The sequence below is a fragment of the Lonchura striata genome, chromosome 33 (genome assembly GCF_050655825.1).
Source record: "Lonchura striata isolate lonStrDom1 chromosome 33, ASM5065582v1, whole genome shotgun sequence".
NCBI classification, from domain to species: Eukaryota; Metazoa; Chordata; class Aves; order Passeriformes; family Estrildidae; genus Lonchura; species Lonchura striata.
Window position 1 is genome coordinate 3,297,501 of NC_140735.1, and position 2,500 is coordinate 3,300,000.

Genomic DNA, 2,500 nt, shown 5'->3' on the forward strand with positions numbered 1-2,500 from the left:
GACGCGGCCGCCAGGCGGCGGGCGCGACGGCCTTCGGCGGGGAGAGGGAGAGAGCGAGAACGGCGACGGCGCCCCTGGCGCCCCGAGACGGCGACAGAGAGGGACGGGGAAGGGAAGGAGAGGACGACGCGGGGGTCGCCCCCGCCCCCCCCGGCGCTCGCGCCTCGCGCGCGGCAGCACGGCACGGTACCCGCGCGGTACCCACCCGCAGACAGCCGCCCGCGCGGGGGGAGGCCGGGGGGGGGCGAGGCCCGCGCGCCTCGCCTCCCCCCCTCTCGCCCTCGTCTCTCGGCCCTCGGCGGGGCGCTCTCGACGCCGCCCCGTCTCTCTCGCTCTCTTTCTCCCCGGCCGCCGCGCCGCCGCTCGGCGACGCGGCCCCCGGCGAGGACGAGCTCCGCCCCAGCGGCTCGCTCCGGGAGCGGGGAGCTACGGAGCGCTCCCCGAGTCTGCATTTAGGGGGACGAAGGCCCTCGGGCGCGGCCACGACGGCCACGGCCACGACGACGGGCCTGCGAGGCGACCCCAGCCGCGCCGCCGGGGTGGCAACCCCCGGGCGGCGATTGATCGTCAAGCGACGCTCAGACAGGCGTAGCCCCGGGAGGAACCCGGGGCCGCAAGTGCGTTCGAAGTGTCGATGATCAATGTGTCCTGCAATTCACATTAATTCTCGCAGCTAGCTGCGTTCTTCATCGACGCACGAGCCGAGTGATCCACCGCTAAGAGTTGTCTGGCTTTCGGCACCGAACCCCGCACACGGGCGGAGGGGGCCCCTTTTTTTCTCTCTCGCCGAGGGGGCACGCACGCGGGCCGCCCCCGGCTTCGACCGTACGAGCACACAACGCAACGAACCGAGTGGGGGGGGAAAGAAAAACCATCCGAGAGCGAAACGCCCAACGGAACGCTCCGAAGGTCGGCGGGAAAGGCGGGGGGACCCGCGTCCCCGACCGCCTCCCCCCGCCGCTACGAGCGAGGGGAGACGCCGCCGGCAAACTGTGCCGTCCTCCGGAGGCGGCCCAGGCGCCCGGGCTCGGCCCGGCCTCCGCACGGAGGAGGCACGCGGCGCGCGCCGGACCGCGGGGGGACACGGCGGCCCGCCCGGCCTCGCTGCAACGGGACGACGGGACGCACGCGGCCGGGGGCGCGGCCGTCGGCCCCCGCGCGCGCCGCTCTCCCTTCTCACCGCCGCTCCGCGGACCCGCGGAGCGCCGCCGCGCCACCGCGCGGCCGGCTCGCTCTCTCTCCCCAGCGGCCTTGCCGCGCTCGAGACGGCACGCGACGGCCACCGCCCAACCGGCAACGCCCCCCGCGGGACCGCTCCCGCCGGGAAGGGCGAGCGCCCGGCGGACGCGCTCCGCCGCCGGCGCCGGAGGCGGGCGCCGCACCGAGACCCGAGCCGGCGTCGCGAGCGCCCGGAGCCTGCCGGACGGCTGACCCGCCGCCGCAACGGCCGCACTCCCGGGACCGCCGCCGCCTCGCACCGTCACGGAGCCCCTTTTTCCTCGGGCACGCGCGGCCCAGGGGAAGGCGTGCGGCGCCGAGCCGGGGGGGTAGGCGGGGAGGGGGGCAGCGACGCCCGCCCTTTTCTCCCCGCTGACCGGGCGGGGAGACCGGGCGGGGAAGCGCCCCCCCCCCCAACCCCCCACGGCCGCCGCGCGCACGACCTTCCTCCGGGGCTCCGCGAGCGGACGGAGAAAAGGGCGACGGGGAGGCGGCGGGCGGGGCCCGGGCCGGGACCGCCGCCGGCGACGGCGGGCGCCGTCCGGCCGGCCGTCCCCGCTGGCGGGGGACACTCGCCGAGCGGCGCCGCCGCCGCTCGGCACGGGGCCGCCCGCGCTCGCGGACTCTCCGGCGACGGAGGGACCTGCCGAGCGCTCGGCCCCGGGCGGGCGGGCGGTCGCTGAGCCGGGGACGGCCGGCGACCGGCGCCGCCGGCGCGCTCGAGGAGAAGGCCGTCGAGGGGAGAGAGACGGCGCGGCCGCGCCGCGCGCGGCGCCGCACCCCAGAGACCGCAGAGGCGGCCGAGGAAGGAGGAGAGCGCGGCGGGCCCCGGCGGCCGCAACCCCGCAGCTGAGGAAGGGGCGAGAGAGCGCGCGCTCTCTGCCGGCGTCGCCCGTTTCGAGGCGAGCGGGTCGGCCCCCGCGGCCGACCGCGCGCCGCGGCCTCTCCGCCGAGGCCGGGCCGCGGAGAGGGGGGGGCAGGGCGCCCCTCCCCGGCGCGGCGCGACAAACCCCCCGCGCGCGGTAACGCGGCGGGACGACGGCCGCGCGGCCGGTGGCCGCGGGCACCACCGCAGGGGATCACGCGGGAGTAGCTCCCCACCCCTCAATGGAGCCGCGCACCGCCGCCCGGCAACCGCCGCCGCCGCCGCCGCGGCGGAAGGACGCGCCGAGCCGCCCGAGTCTTTAAACCGCCGCCCCGGCTCGGCGGCGGCCCTTTCGCGGCCCCCTCCCCGCAGCGTTTGACGACGCCGAGGAAAAGGAAGCCGGGGGGCCGCCGGAGG

General features: G+C 79.0%; 1 non-coding gene across 1 annotated transcript; it reads right to left on the reverse strand.

Moving 5' to 3' along the window:
* Positions 1 to 572: 572 nt before the first annotated feature.
* LOC144248039 (5.8S ribosomal RNA) lies at positions 573 to 725 on the reverse strand. Its single transcript, XR_013341449.1, has one exon. It is a non-coding gene; the product is annotated as a 5.8S ribosomal RNA (ribosomal RNA).
* Between the last annotated feature and the right edge of the window lie 1,775 nt (positions 726 to 2,500).